This window comes from Mus pahari, chromosome 15 (genome assembly GCF_900095145.1).
Source record: "Mus pahari chromosome 15, PAHARI_EIJ_v1.1, whole genome shotgun sequence".
Classification (NCBI taxonomy): Eukaryota; Metazoa; Chordata; class Mammalia; order Rodentia; family Muridae; genus Mus; species Mus pahari.
In genome coordinates this window covers 5990339-6005929 of record NC_034604.1, presented here as the reverse complement: position 1 = coordinate 6005929, position 15591 = coordinate 5990339, and the positions used below count along the sequence as shown (strand labels likewise).

The 15591-nt window shown below is 41.0% G+C and overlaps 1 protein-coding gene and 1 non-coding gene across 2 annotated transcripts in view; one reads left to right on the top strand and one right to left on the bottom strand.

Moving 5' to 3' along the window:
- Positions 1–15591, bottom strand: part of Colec12 (collectin subfamily member 12) — a 167428-nt gene that overhangs the window by 98608 nt on the left and 53229 nt on the right. The window lies entirely within an intron of this gene.
- LOC115065571 lies at positions 10013–10118 on the top strand. The gene has a single exon (XR_003845338.1). It is a non-coding gene; the product is annotated as a U6 spliceosomal RNA (small nuclear RNA).

Sequence of the window (15591 nt, the reverse complement as noted above, 5' to 3'; positions counted from 1 at the left end):
AGAGGTGGGGGGGAGGGGTATAGGGAACTTTCGGGATAGCATTTGCAATGTAAATAAAGAAAATAATAAAAAAAAAGAAGGTAATTAAATAACACTTCTAATTAAATGAAAAAAGAATACAAATTACATGCAAATCATTGAGAAAACAGTCATAAAAGGAAAGATTATAGGACTACTTGTCTACATCAAAAAATTTGTAAATCTGAAACGAGTAACTGTACAATATACCTGGAATAGCTTAAAAATCAAAGAAGAAGAAGAAGAAGAAGAAGAAGAAGAAGAAGAAGAAGAAGAAGAAGAAGAAGAAGAAGAAGAAGAAGAAGAAGAATGCAAATCCATTCATTCTTATCTCTTTGTACAAAGCTCAAGTCGAAGTAGATCAAGGACATAAAACTATATACACTGAACCTAATAGAAGAGAAAGTGGGGAAGAGCCTGGAATAGTTGAGACAGGAGAAAAACTTCCTGAACAGAATTACCAATGGCTTATGATTTAAGAGCAACAATCAACAAATGGGACCTCATAAAATTGAAAAGCCTTTGTAAAGCAAAGCACACTGTCAATAGGACAAAAAGGCAACAAACAGATTGGGAAAAGATCTTTACCAATCCTACATCTGATAGAGGGCTAATATCCAATATATACAAAAAACTCAAGAAGTAAAACTCTAGAGAACCAAATAACCCTATTAAAAATGGGGAACAGAGCAAAACAAAGAATTCTCAACTGAAGAATACTGAATGGCTGAGAAGCACCTAAAGAAATCTTTAACATCCTTAGTCATCAGGGAAATGCAAATCAAAACTACCCTGAGATTCCACCTCATACCAGTCAGAATGGCTAAGGTCAAAAACTCAGGTGACAGCAGATGCTGGCAAGGTTGTGGAGAAAGAGGAACACTCCTCCATTGCTGGTAGGATTGCAAACTGGTACAACCACTCTGGAAATCAGTCTGGTGGTTCCTCAGAAAACTGGACCTAGTGTTACCCGAGGACTAAGCTATACCACTCCTCAGCATATACCCAGAAGATGCTCCAACATGTAGTAAGGACACATGCTCCACTATGTTCATAGAAGCCTTATGTATAATAGCCAGGAGCTGAAAAGAACCCAGATGTCCCTCAAAAGAGGAATGGATACAGAAACTGTGGTACATTTACACAATAGAGTACTACTTGGCTATTAAAAACAATGAATTCATGAAATTCTTAGGCAAATGGATGGAACTAGAAATTATCATCCTGAGTGAGGTAACCCAAAAAGAAAAAGAACACAAAAGAACACACAAAAGAACACACAATGGTATGCACTCACTGATAAGTGGCTATTAGCCCAGAAGTTCAGAATATCCAAGATAGAATTCACAAACCATATAAAACTCAAGAAGAAGGAAGTCCAAAATGCGGATGCTTCAGTCCTTCTTAAAAGGGGAACAAAATACCCATGGAAGGATTTACAGAGACAAAGTGTGGAGCAGAGACTGAAGAAATGACCATCCAGAAACTTCCCCACGTGGGGAATCCATCCTTTATACAGTCACCAAACTCAGACACTTTTGTGGATGCCAACAAGTGCTTGCTGACAGAAGCCTGTTATAGCTGTCTTTGGAGAGGCTCCGCCAGTGCCTGACAAATGCAGAGGTGGATGCTCGCACCCAATTATTGGACTGAGCACAGGGTTCCCAATGGAGGAGCTAGAAAAAGGACCCAAGGAGCTGAAGGCATTTGCAGCCCCATAGGAGGAACAACAATAGGAACCAACCAGTACCCTCAATAACTCCCAGAGACTAAACCACCAACCAAAGCATGCCTATGGTGGGACTCATGGCACCAGGTGCATATGTAGCAGATGGTAATTAAGGGGAAGAGTGGCCCTTGGTCCTGTGAAGGCTCTATGTCCCAGTGTAGGAGAATGCCAGGGCCAGGAAGCAGGAGTGGGTGGGTTGGTGAGTAGGAATAGTTAGTGGGTAGGGAATAGGGGGGTTTTCAGAGGGGAAGCCAAGGAAGGGAATAACATTTGAATGTAAATAAAGAAAATATCTAATAATAAAAAAAGAGAATAGAGTTTAGATTATACTGTTACATAGAATCCCTTCAAATTTCTCAAAGAAGTAAATCTCTACTTCTATACTTCAAAAATAATCTTTGTATCTGCTTAGAAATAATAAAATATATTTTAAAATCTATATTCTTATTGCGTGTCACAGAATAGGACTTTAACCCTAGCTCTTGGGAGGTCGAGGCAGCTTGATCTCTGAACTACTTAATAAGAACCTGTTTCAAAGATCAAAGTCTATTTTCTACAGCTATTCAAAATGCATGTGTGCACACCAAGACTCTCTTTATTACATTCTATATCTTCACACATGGAAATGTTGGGTAAGGTGTACACATTTTTAGGTACCCATTGGTATGTCCCAAGGAAACCTAAGACGAACAGCTGATTGAAGTGCCTATTAGCCTATCAAAGAGGTTTCTGCCACCAGGCTCTCCCAGCATCGCAAGTACCTGTGTTGCAGAGTCCTGGTTCCTCTCAACACTTCTCTTCTCATCCCTGTCGCCATGTCAAACCTCTTCAACCCATGAGCTTCTCTTCCCCCACCTCCCCAGCCTCTTTTTCCCCTATGATAGCCTGGTCATTTAGGGTCTGTGTTCTGTTGGACGCTTTCTGTCCTCCTGATTTTCTCTTGGTCTCTTGGTCCTCCCTTGGTTCTACTCTTGCTTCTCTCCCTCTCCTGCCTCTCCTTCTTTTCTTCTTCCCTCACTCCCCCGACCCCTGCCCCCTCTCTTCTAATGGCCTGGTCTGTTCTGCCGCCATGTTTGTCTGAACCCTTCCAGATGCCTCTGGCTGTTCTCTCCCTCATGTCTTCAATAAAAAACCCTTCTCTCTTCAGAAGCGACTCTTCTAGTACAAATCTCAAGTACTCTGAGAAGCCTGCAGGTGAGCTCTTAGGGGACTGAATTCATGGCTGTTTCACCCTGGCCAGGGTGGGCCTAATGGGGAAGCTGGCTTTGGGTCATTGCTTTGCCACTTATTTACAACTGACATTACCGGTTCAGGGTGGACAGAACATTGCAGAATCTTCCAGACATACAGAGTCTCTCTTTCTCGGGAGAAATTATTCAGCTAAGAGGGATGAAAAGGCTTCATTGTTGTTGCTGTTGGTTTCTGTCAGTGGTGTGTATATGTGCATGGGCAGCATCCAGAAACTTGTGGGTAGCCGCACTGAGCTACCCACCCACACATGAAGAGTTTATTCAAAGTCAAGTTTAACACCATCTCTTATAGAAGACTACCTCTTCCTCTATCCAACAGGGATGAAAAAGTAAGGGACTTTGAAATGTATTAATAGCGGTCACTCAACCAACATTCAGAACAGTGTCTCTTGAAAACTTATATAATGTCCCTGATTATTGTTCTATGCAAGATAAAAAGTCCCATGCTAAATTTCATGGAAGACTTAAATTGTGGCATGACCTACGAGTGACCTTTTTGCAACAGCCAGCGCAGCCGGCCTGACGGCTCTCCCAAGTCCCACCACCACAGACGCCATGGGTTTGTAGTGGAACTTACATCAACCACAGGCGCATCGCCACGCAGCCCTCGGTTCACTTTAACACTAAACAGTATATAATTTAGGAAGGGGAAAATTCAGTCATAGTTCTTGCCTCCACACTACTATGAAATTCCAGTTTTTATGCAGGAAGCCCCATGTTGATCTTGGCATCCCTGTGGGTTCAAAATCTTGTTTCAATGTTGCAGCCTTAGAATGGATTTGAGGTTTTTCCTACATTGTTTTATAAAAGGCTTCTGCCTGATTATTTACAGATGCTGTTTCTGAGAAAGCCGAAAATAGTCTCATTATGAACACTGAAATTTGGGCTCAAGCTTCCTCACTTCATGGTGAACAGGCCCCAGGGTTGGCCTGCTAAACTGTCGTGACTGGGGTTTCTCCTCATGTTGTGGGCATTGAGATTTCTGTTGACCAGTCAAGGAGTAACTCCTCAATATGCTCAGTCAGAAAATTACTGTTGAGCTGTATATGTCAGGTCTGTGCCAGGGGCTGGGGGCAGGGACAATGGGTGGCAATGGGTTCACCAACAACCAGAAGGCAGTGTAGGAAACGTTATATCACATATGAGCAAGGCATGCTGGAATCACCTCATGGGGTGAGAAGAGGGGGAGGCAGCCAAGCTCCAGCAACCTCATTCCTCTCCACTACCTGACACCTCTATGCATAATAAATAGTGTAGGTCAAACAAAGTATGGATTTCTTTCTTGAGTCTGAAGTAAGCCTTTGCCTCAGGAGAGGCATGGTCGGTATCTCCCAGGTGAAAGGAGACCTACCATTGTTTACTCAGGTGAAGAGAGACCTGCTCTTGTTCTTCAACATCTCCAAAGACTTTTGCAGCTCTTTAAGTGTGTAGAGTACAATGCAACCCAGAAAGTCCTACTGTTTCCATAGCTCAAATCCTTCAGCTGTGGCAGACATTCTGTTCCCTGGTGCAAGCCTTGGTGGGAACTGGAGAAACCCTGTGTCTGATGCAGGGCTGCCTTCTTTCCAACCACAGTACAGGCTCTGACCATAAATGAGTTTATATCCTCATTTGTTCTCTCTCTTATTCATATTCTCCTTCCCCCCATTTGTATACTCAGGGTTGTATGCTGGAATCAGTCCAAACTCTCCTTATCCTGTCTCAGTGACAAAATTCATAATCGAGCTACAAAAGGAGTATGTGACCCAAAGATTTTCCTTCCCAGTTCTTAGGAATTCTCAAAACTCCTTCTTCAAGACAAGTAGACAACACCAGAGAGACAGCTTTGCTAAGGTTATGGAGAGTGAAATACAGTCAATACAGGTTTAAGTAGGGACATATGGCCCCTGTAGTCAGTGACATTCCCATGCCTTTCCGGAGCCATCAGGACATGTGGGTTAGCAGTGAACATGAACTTCAGGACTAGCAGTGGGGTCATAAATCACTGAGTTAAAGACTTTTCCGTGTAATTTACAACTTCCAGTAACTATGGCCTTGTGCATACATTCAGGAGCTCACCACATCATCTTTTTATTCTATAGGTTCTTGTTCTTAAAGAAAAAATGAGCACAAACCTAAAACAGAGTCACTGTACAGTCACTTCTAGAAGTAGCACTTTTTTCATTTTCCAGGGCACTTCCCCATAGATTCTTTTATCTGGATGTTATAACTTTTAACACCCAGGCTGATGGCTAAGCAAAGAAAAGCACAAATCTGTCAGCTCTCTGTCCAAGGTCACACAGAAAAGAAAAGAAGACCCAATAGGGCCTGCCTCATCTCTTCCTTGTCTGCTGTCACTGGGTGTTTCTAGATCATGACTCATACACAGATAGTCCCTGGCTCTCCAGTGGTTCAGCCCAGGACTTGTCAGCTTCATGATGGTACCCATCCAGTTGTACTATTTTGCATTTGGTTCAGTACCCAATAGATTTCATAAGCATCAACATTTTGTTATAGACTGGGTTTGTAATAATGATTTCATTCAACTGTAGACTCATGTAAGAGTTCTGTGCACACTTAAGGTGGGAGGGGTTTGTCAGGTGAATTATATGCTTCTTTAATTTACAATGGAACAGCACTGTAAACAGAGGCACATCTACCCATTATTTTATTAGGCCTCAAAATATTCCTAGGAGATAAAGAACTAGTAATAACACAGATTGCTTAAGGGTAGCTGTGAAACATTTTTAATGGCCAGGGTGGTTATGGCATGTTATTGACAGTGAAACAGCTACTCCCCTTTGTACCCTTCCTGTCCTTATTCTATGGGTCTGTGCACTTTGAAGGCTTTGAGCTTACAGTTTTGTTAAGTCTTAGCTTACTGAGGGCAATGATTTCCCACTACAGATATGTAAATGAACTTTGATCAGTGTCAGTGTCCTGTCTGCTCTATTCTTTTTGGTGTCTATTAAGCAAATTCATGTCAGCATTCCTGCCTGCCTATATGAATCTGCTTTGGGATGTTCCTTTGATTGTTTATAACATCTTACTGATTTCCTCACTAACTAATGCATTTGTGTGATACTGCCACAACCATGATTTTACCTTTTAAAAGTAACAGCTAGTTATTATCAAAATTATACTAGTATTTAATTGAATACTTAGTTTAAAAGCCTTATAAGAGTTTTATATGTGTTTAATTTGTTTTTGTAGTCAACATTCCGTAGATGAGAAAACAGGATTTGGGAATAACTTATGTCTTACCCAAGGTCCACAGTAAGCAAAGGAAGGGATTACCTCTCTCTCCTCTCTCCTGGAGGCCATTACTATTTTTCCTCGGAGTTTGTCTTAGTCACTGTTCTATTGCTGGAGCAGTAGCTGAGGGCTACATCCTAATCCACAGACAGAGAAAGGACCTGGCATGGGCTTTTGACCATTGAAAGCCCACCACCAGTGATTTACTTCCTCTTAATACTTCTCAAATAGTGCCATTCCTTAAGGTAAGCAGTAAAACATATGAGCTTGGGGGGGGGGCATTCTTACTCAAAATGCCAAGGAGTTTATCATATTAGGTATCATTACAAGACAGTTGTGGTCCCATGCAAACAATTGTGGGCAGCAGCTTCCTGGTCATATACTGTTGAAGTTGTCACCATCTGCATTTCTAATATTGAATGACATTTCACTGACAGACAACTTGGGGTGCATCCAAAGTCATCTGTCTCTTAGCCAGAGTGAGCTAAAGTAAGGAGCAGGCAAGAGGTCACAGAAAAAGCTCTGTTCTCCAAACTGGGAGACCAGCACTGAAGGTGGGTCCTGAGCAAGTCATTTACCTTCCTGGGTCCTATCATTAGAGTGATGAACATGCAGGGAAGATGAGGATACGCAGGAGGACACACAGAAGAACAAAGTCAGCACTGCTAACAAAGATGACTCCCACTAAGCTAGACAGGCATCATAGGCTATATGGAGAGTCCCTGCATCCTCCATTATTAAACCTGGGCTTTGAGGATGGAAAACAATTATAGTGAGACTAATAATGTGGCAGGAATAGGAAATCAAGCAAATGAAGGTGGACAGGTTGCACATCTCACTCATGATATTCAGAGCTGTCCTATGTAACCTTTCAGATCTAGCACTTCAGAGGCTTTTCGTGAGCTGTATAATTCATAAATAATCTTCAGTTGAGCACTGAATGGAACTGAGTACAAGCCCATTAACATGAAGACCACTCCCAACCCAATGGCACTTTGAGGTGCTTAGTGTTATTTACTTGACAAGTTAGAATCACCTGAAAGATGGGCCTTTGGGCATGTCTGTGGGAGATTATCTAGACTATCTTGGTTGAGTTGGAAGACACACTCACTGTGAGTGGTTCCAGTCTCTACTGTGAGAGAGTTTGAGCATTGTTAAGAGTGGAGAATGAACACATATGCCTCACAATTCTGTTCTTCTATTGGCTGTTGTGGGGCATAAGGAGCACTTCTGGTCTTTTCTAAATCATCTTTGCGTTTTGTTCTGTTAGGGTTTAGTCTTATTGAAGTGCTGTGGCTGGAACCCATGACCTCACGCAAGCTTGGCAAGGGCTCTACCTCAAAGCTCTACCCTAGCCCCACCTCTTGTCTATTCATTTTAAAAACACCCAATTCTCCACACACTGCTATCTGCTCTGTAGAGATTCAACTTGCTCTTGACTGAAAGAGCATGGGCTATGCACTCCCTGTTGTAGTCACAGAGAATATAGCGGTGATTACAACAGAAAACTTGTTCCCATGGAGCAAGTAAATTTTGGTAGTATGGAGAGATAAATAAAACTAAAAGATTAAGTGTTATGTTATAAAATTTAAACTTTGGGGAGAAATCTTAAGTTTAAAACACTGACCACGTCCAGTCAGGTTGCTCAGTGGAGAGAGGCACACCTAGCAACGACGCCATCCCTAGGACCTAAGCTTAATCCTCAGAACCTGGAAGTGGAGAAGACATTCCACAGAGTTGTCCTCTGACCTGCACATGCACACTGGGACACATTCCCACACAGGACTGTACATACACAATAATAAAGTAAATATAAAATTCAACAATAACATAAGCAATATGGTCCATGTCTGACCACAGTAGAGCTAGTTTCTAATTAAAGGGCTATATGAATTCTAAGTTTTAAAAAATCAGCTAAAATAAAATAAACAACAGTAAGAACTGTAAGAATGAGAAGCCGGGCGTGGTGGTGCACGCCTTTGATCCCAGCACTTGGGAGGCAGAGGCAGAGGCAGAGGCAGGTGGATTTCTGAGTTCGAGGCCATCCTGGTCTACAGAGTGAGTTCCAGGATAGCCAGGGCTACACAGAGAAACCCTGTCTCGAAAAACAAAAACAAAAACAAACAAACAAAAAAAAAACCCTGCAAGAATGGAGGGATTTTCCTTTTTTATACAGCTTTTTAAAAAATGGCTTTATTTGTATTTCATGTGTTTTGCCTGTATGTGTGTCTATCTGTGTGAGAATGTTAGATTCCCTAGAACTAGAGTTACAAATGGTTGTTAGCTGCTATGTCAGTGCTGGGAACTGAACCTGGGTCTTCTGGAAGAGCACTCAGTGCTCTTAACCACTGAACCATCTGTCCAGCCTTGAAACATCAGGTCAGTGGTTACTTATTTAGTTATTTGTGAGGCAGGGTTTCTTCATGTAGTCCTGGCTGCCGTTTAACTCTGTAGACCAGGTAGGCCTTGAACTCAGAGGTCTGTCTATGTGCCACCACCACCAGACAGGATTTTGTCTTTTATTGATAGAAATTTTATAACACAGTGAAAGGGGAAACAGTACAGCACACAGCTGATGGGGAAGGAGGCTGAGGCCTGGGAATCATGATCTTCTCTGGCACTAACATGGCTACCCCACCACATGCACTGTGGCTCACTCAGTCTTAGCGTCCTTACACAATAATTGAAGGGTAAGATTATAACCGATTTTGCTATAGCTATAACTCCTACTTTGAAAATACAAATTTGTTCCAACACAACTGAAATATTAAAGAGAGTTTAAGTGTGTATGAAGTTTGCCTTTCTTCCACAGGAAGCTCACTGCACTGGGGAAGGCTAGAAAACACAAGATGTGCACACAGGCATCTTAACCTCCACCAGCTGTCCAGGGTCAGCAGTGTCAGAGCTACGCCCACAGACACCTGCTGTTTAACTAGCCCCCTGACTTCAGGCAGGCCCCCTACTACCCTAGACATTCTCAAAAGCTGCACCACTCCTAGTGCCTATCCCTGGAAGCAATGCTTTTTAAGTACTCTAGTTACTGTAATGCTTGTGCTTTAAAAAAAAAAAAATCATTGAGTTGCATAAAACCATCCTATTTTAAAAATGTACATTCATGTATTTGTGTATGGGGGTGGCACATGTACCACATAGGAGGTCAGAGGACAATCTGTGGGAGATAAAGCTCAAGTCACCAGATTCCATGACAAAAGCCTTTGCCTGCTGAGCTATCTCACTGGCCTGTGATAACTTTTTAAGTTATTTCTTTTTTAGTACCTGGCAAAGGTAAAGTTTTGGGGTGCTGTTTCCCCTTACTCTAATTCCCTCCATCAGCCTATGGTTTTCACTGTGTGAATATGCAACAGTGTGGTGATTTTCAGAAAGACAAGAGGTCTGTTACACCAGGAGCAACTCTTTGGAGATCACTTTCAAATTAACATTCACCTCTGTCTCATCTTGCCCTCATGTTTCTAGATTCAATATTTCCCTTCAATGGTCTTTTAAATGAAATTTAATACACTGAACCATATCAACAGGAGGCTGGAAATAAATCAATGTGGGTTTTTTTGTTTGTTTGTTTGTCAATTTTTCTTATAAGGAAAAAAATGAAGCAAATCCCACCATCAAATTGAGTGTGTACTTACTAACAATTTTGATTACAAAAGTGGTAATTCTCTAAGTACAGTGAAAAAAGAAGGGATAAAGAGGGTCAGATACCCTGAAAAATCTACATGAAGATCAACATGAGACCCCAAAACTGCATCATTAAGCAAATATATAAATGCTCATTTAAGCAGCATATATACTAATATTGGAATGATATAGAAAGGATTAGCATGGCCCCTGTGTGGTAAGATAAGAAAATTCATTAAGCATTCTCTACTTTTTAACTGATCATGGAGTGCTCAACTCCAGTGATAAACAATGCAGCACAACCCCTATACCTAAGGCTCAGGGAATGTCATGGAAGGAGGTGGAAGACTGTAAGAGCCAGAGGGTCACATGCATACTGTGAGATAGTGTCTTTCATACATGACAGGAAAGCTATAGCCATGAAACCTCAAAAGTATGGTGGCATATACAAGACCTGCACAACAATACCAACATTTGACATGCCAGTGTGGATGGCGGTCGGGGTGGGGAGCAAATCTTACAGGGTTCTTCCCTAAATGAAGAACTTCAGGCAAAATGGCTGCTGAGAGACAGAGTCAATTTTCAGGAACAAGCTATGACCCCACCCAGGGGTCAGATCTAATAAAATATATACAAGCAATGATAAATGGACTTAATAGGTTGAATTTACATATACCTGTCTGAGTAGATAGATGATAGATAGATGATAACTAATGATATAGACAAATTGATAGACAAATAAGTAAAGAGACAGACATATATAACATAAATTTAAAAGTAAGAGGTCATGAATTTGAGGGGCTTGGGTGAACACGGGAGGAATTGCAAGGGGAAAGGGAATGACATCAATGATGTAAATACAGTATCTCATGTAAAAGGGTAAAGAGAATTTTTTAAACAAATCAACAACAACAACAAAAAAATCAAATATGTAAGGCCAGTCTTCCTGTTCCTAATAACACCACTAAAATGCTTTCCCAAAACCACTAAGCCACTCCCACTGTGAAAAGGGAAAAGGGATTGTTAAATGTAGACTTTCTACTGATAATAAGAGATGGTAAGGTGATGTTCAAAAGTGATTCAAGGCATCATTTGAAGACACAAAAAGCAAATGCAGCTACATACTGTCCAAAATTACAAGACTTTTTAATACTGACTGATAATTATCCCAAAGACGAATGCAGCTTACACCTTTTTGTTTTTTTTATGGCAACTCGCCACAACTGTGGCTAATGGTTTGTTTTCATAATTAACTATGTCTTATGACCGAGCCTAGAGTCCATGTTTACCACACCTGCATACCTTCTTAGCAGCCACATCTCGACCATTCTTTCTCCTTAGGCCCTTTCCTCAAGTGAGTCCTTCATTAATATCCCTATCAGCTTTGCCTGTTGCAATCCCTGCCTGTGTGACATAATAGTTGATGTCAAATTCTTTCTAGATATTTGTAGTGGTTTGAATGAAAATGGCCCCCATAGACCCATAGAGAGTGGCACTATTAGGAGGTATGGTCTTGCTGGAGTAGCTGTGGCCTTGTTGGAGGAAGTGTGTCACTGTGGGCTTTGAGATTTCAGATGTTCAAGCCAGGCCCACTTGCTCTCCCTGCTGCCTTCAGATCTGGATATAGAACTCTCAGCTAATTATCAAGCACCATGTCTGCCAATGTGCTACCATGCTTTTTCCCATGATGACAACAGACTAAACCTCTGAACTGTAAGCCAGCACAATCAAATGCTTTCCTTTATGAAAGTTGCTGTGGCCATGGTGACTCATCATAGCAATAGAAACCCTAAGACAATAACTATCTCTATTCATTTTCATTACCATACCACCATCACAACAGACATTTAAAGCACATATTTGATGCCCATTCTCACCAACTAAACACACACCAATTACCTTGATCTTACAATATACCCACTTCAATCCAATGACTTTGTAAGGGATTTTTTTCTCCCTGTTATTTTCCTATCACTATCCACACAGTCACTTGCCAGCTCCATGAGTCATCTACCTGACCCCACTCCAGGCCAACCAATATTCTTACCATTTACTCCTCTTGGATGTCAAGCCTCTCACTCTCATCTTTTGTCTCAACTTCTCCAATTTGACTAGCAGCACTGGGGTGTTTATTTTGTATTTACTTTTGATATTACAATTCTCTTCACTTATACTTCTCTTGTAGGATTTCATGTGTTTATGTGTGTTAATTTAAAACGTATGCAGGTGCACATGTGTGCATGTATCTATAAGGCTAGAACTCAAATTAGTCATCTTCAAGATGAGATATCTACTCCTTAAAAAAATGATTTATTTGTTTGTATATTTTATGCATATGGGTGTTTTGTCTGCATGCACCTCTGTATACCAGCAGAGGAGCATATCAGAATAGGAGAGCAAATCTCAATATAGATGGTTGTAAGCTGGCACGTGGTTGCTGGGAATTGAACTCAGGACCTCTGAAAGAGTAGCCAATGTTTTTAATCACGGAGCCATCTGTCCAGCTCTAAGCATTTTCTCATTTGAGACAAGATCTCTCATTGGCCTGTAACTTCCAAATCAGGCTTCATTGTTTAGCCAGCAAACCATAGGGTTCTCCTGTCTCCACCTCCACAGATCTGGGATTATAAAGAGGGCTATCAAGATCGTGTGCGTGTGCGTGTGTGTGTGTGTGTTTCTATATGGCTTCTAGGGATTAAACTCAGGTTATTGTATTTTTGAGACAAGCAATCCAGGTGNTGGTGGCGCATGCCTTTAATCCCAGCACTTGGGAGGCAGAGGCAGGCGGATTTCTGAGTTCGAGGTCAGCCTGGTCTACAGAGTGAGTTCCAGGACAGCCAGGGCTACACAGAGAAACCCTTTCTCGAAAAACCAAGAGAGAGAGAGAGAGAGAGAGAGACAGACAGACAGACAGACAGACAGACAAGCAATTTACTGACTGAGGTAACCACCCCACTCTGGATTCCAAGTTTCTTAAAGATTTTAGCACCAAGCCCACTTGAGGCTGGAGAGATCTAGGAGTTTTTATTGCTCTGTCAGAGGAGGATTCAGGTGTCAGCAACTCATACTGGGCAGTTCACAAACATTTGTGATTCTAGCTCTAAGAGATTCAGTGTGTCCTTCTAGCCTCAGTAGTTACACAGGTACACATGCAAAAACAAATACAGAGTGTATAAAAGCCTACTTTCTTGCCTATAATGCATGTTCTATTAAGGCCATTAAATTAAAATTCTGCTGAACTTAGAAAAAGACGAGAAACAAAATTCTCTCTCTCTCTCTCTCTCTCTCTCTCTCTCTCTCTCTCTCTCTCTCTCTCTCGTGTGTGTGTGTGTGTGTGTGTGTGTGTGTGTGTGTGTACCCACCGAGGCACACACACACACACACTCGCAGACTTTTTATACATTGGCTTTCTCTGAATATCAAGAGGTAAGTAAGGGAAGCATTCAGAATTTTACCCACTTCTAAAAAAAAACTCAGTACCTTCAACATCTGGATCCTCACATTATATTGAGTTTACATCTTGTCAAGACACAAAAAGTGTTGAAAGATAATGAATACTCTGTTTGATGGGTCAGTCTAAAGAATGTCCTGAAAACACATAACAGAAATTTAGAGTGACATCTAGACTCTTCATTTGTATGAAGCAAATGTCACTAATAGTCTGATTATGTTTCTGGCAGCTAGATATTCTTAATAACTATTCACCTCGTCTCTGGACAGAATTTAAGTCAGAATTCATGACTAATGTATATGGTATGACAGCTAGAAACAAGTAAGATCTTTGTCATCAACTCTTGACCATAACACTACTTCTTGGCTAAGTTATTTTGGCTCCATTAAATAGCCCTGCTTAGTGGTTAAATTTCTGTTCTGTGTCTCCCATGTTATCTAGTGACCTGTAGGGAAAATAAAGCAGATTTGAGACTAGCAGAACGTGTTACCCTGATGTGGGAGATTATGAAATTTGGAGGAAACTGCAAGTGTACTTTGGTAAGTACACTTAGGCTGAAGGAACAAAGGTGCGATTGTAGGCTGACTCCAGAACATTGATCAGAGTGTAGTATGTAGACAGCTTAAATTTCTGTCTCTAAGGAACATCAGAGGCAACAGGAAGTGCCAAACCAGTGACAGAGCAAACTTCTACAATGAGAGAGGTATCTTAAAGTTGGATTATTTATATCTGCAAATTGGAAAATTGCCTAAATTTAAGTCATCCCAGGTAAATAGCAGTTTGGATGTTTATTGTTATTAGAATTATTATATGCTTAATATTAGAAGTCAGGAAATTATTTTGGTTTGAATTTACTGTTTACTACATACATAATGGAAGAATTATAATATGTATACGGCTAATCAACAGACACACTTTAAAATCTTGAAAACATATGTTCAAATAGACTGTCCTCTTCCTGGGAACTAGATAGGGGGTCTTCTTAGGCAGTTATCTGATAATTTACTAGGTAATAAAGGGGAAAAAGTATATTTCTGAAAACTAAATCCATAAATACAGATTTGGTCTAGATATTACATCTCTGTCATATTGGTATTTGCAGGCTGTATGTCCAGCCTTCCTAGGAGTCATTTGAACCAAAAGTCACTCTTAAGGATATCCAAGAATACATACTGTCTTCCTTTAGACAGCCATGAAGGGAACTGTGTTGCTCTGTAATAATTGGACATGTGTTCTCCACTCATCCATATCCAGGTGAAGTGTATTGATATGAAGTCTCATTCTTTTTACTTCTTTTGAGTGTCTCACACGGCAGAGTCACCAACTGACATATGTAACTCAAATGTAACAGGTACCTGTCAATTAGTTGACTTTGCCATAAAAAAAGATAAACAGCACCAGATCTATGTTTTTCATACATTCCTAGTTCATTATTTGGGACAAATCTCAAAACAAAATGCTAGAGTTTAAGGGGAGAAGTAACTGACAAAAAGAAAAAACTCAGGAGGAAGTGAAAGCTGCAGTGGATGGAGAGAGGCAACAGATAGTGAGAGGAAACCATGGGACAGAGCAGTGTGTCTTGGCCCACATCAGGGCCTCTCTTCTAGAACTCTTTATTTTAGGCAACAGTTCCATTAAATGTTGATGATAGGACAGCAAAGAACCAGATTTAAGTTCCAATTCTACATTCACTGTACAGGCTCTGAAATATAAAGATCAAGGTCTTCCATCTGAGCCATAGCAGACATATTCACAGCTGCAAGAGATCACAGACAACTCAAGAAAAAATGGCTTCAGGGTGACCACCTGCACACAATCTCCACTTCTCTGAAAGTCTTCTGCCCAGCTTGATCCATCCCATGACTCTTGACTTGATCTACTTTGGTTTTTTGTTTGTTTGTTTGTTTGTTTGTTTTTGGTTTTGTTTTTAAGTCTGTTCCTTTAGTCTCTTTTCTCTCTTCACTTGAAGGCTGATTTTCACTGTGGGGGTGTTGAAAATTATTTGAGTATAGTCATCTGATCTGTGGAAAGCTGGTTGAGGTAACTCCCTTTAGTGTATCTACTATTGCAAGTAGATTAAAAAAGAGACAAAAGGAAACAAATGGTACAAAGTTATATTCTGGTATGCCATGAGTCAACTCCATGAAGCAGCATTTGAGTTAAAAGAATAGACATGCCAGGCGTGGTGGCGCATGCCTTTAATCCCAGCACTTGGGAGGCAGAGGCAGGCGGATTTCTGAGTTCGAGGCCAGCCTGGTCTACAAAGTGAGTTCCAG